Below are 1,234 nucleotides of genomic sequence, written 5' to 3'. Positions count from 1 at the left end.
ATATATATATATATATACATATAATGTATTATTTATTATTTAATTGAGCACGATGCATCTGTTTCCTAGTAAGTATATATATATATATATATATATATATATATATATGAGGCAAATAAGAAAATGGAGTGAATATAAAATCAGTAAACATCAGCTAGTAAACATTCCATTATATCTATTTATTAAATGATAACAAACATGTGTTTAAGTGGTACAAGTAAATGAATGAGATCAGCCAATAAATACGTAAACAGATATATATAGAGAGAGATGAATGAATAATAATAGATGAGTGTACATATACAAATCACTTACGGCCGTTTCTACCATCAGGCCTCAGAATCCTCCAAGTCATCCTCATTGTGTCAGTGATATACAGAGATGAACAAACATTGGACAGAGATTGGGTAATGGTTGAGCCTCAAGGCATCTTCAGAGAGTACAAATGTTAGGAAATTAACATGTGGGAAATTCAGTTGGAATAATAGAGTAGGGTAAATAAGATATGATTCAGTAAAACAGTATCATAAAAAATGGGTTATAATGAAATCTAAAAATGAAGTTCTTACTTTCCTTTACCATGTCTATTACATTACATTATTTCATATTTTTACCTATTTTACTCAATCATATCTTATTTACCCTACTCTATTATTCCAACTGAATTTCCCACATGTTAATTTCCTAACATTTGTACTTTCTGAAGATGCCTTGAGGCTCAACCATTACCCAATCTCTGTCCAATGTTTGTTCATCTCTGTATATCACTGACACAATGAGGATGACTTGGAGGATTCTGAGGCCTGATGGTAGAAACGGCCGTAAGTGATTTGTATATGTACACTCATCTTTTATTATTCATTCATCTCTCTCTCTCTATATATATATATATATCGGTTTACGTATTTATTGGCTGATCTTATTCATTTACTTGTAACACTTAAACAGATGTTTGTTATCATTTAATAAATAGATATAACAGAATGTTTACTGGCTGATGTTTGTTGATGTTATATTCTCTCCATCTTCTTATTTGCCTTATAAATCATGGGTAAATTTCCAATTTACCCCCACTTATAACTAGTATTCAATTGCGATGTTACCATGCAATAGTAAGCACTTGGTTAAAAATACGTAGGTATACATCCAGTAGCATATTGAATATTCTATATCCCTTAGATGGTTTATTAACCTCTAACTCATATGGGCATATATATATATATATATATATATA

At 29.8% G+C, this 1,234-nt stretch overlaps 1 protein-coding gene across 2 annotated transcripts in view; it reads right to left on the bottom strand.

Moving 5' to 3' along the window:
* LOC106867807 (atrial natriuretic peptide receptor 1) overlaps positions 1-1,234 on the bottom strand; it is an 822,997-nt gene that overhangs the window by 67,679 nt on the left and 754,084 nt on the right. The gene's annotated exons all lie outside the window — the stretch shown is intronic.

This window comes from Octopus bimaculoides, chromosome 8 (genome assembly GCF_001194135.2).
Source record: "Octopus bimaculoides isolate UCB-OBI-ISO-001 chromosome 8, ASM119413v2, whole genome shotgun sequence".
NCBI classification, from domain to species: domain Eukaryota; kingdom Metazoa; phylum Mollusca; class Cephalopoda; order Octopoda; family Octopodidae; genus Octopus; species Octopus bimaculoides.
The sequence above is the reverse complement of the archived record's forward strand: the minus strand, read 5'-3'. Positions and strand labels throughout refer to the sequence as shown.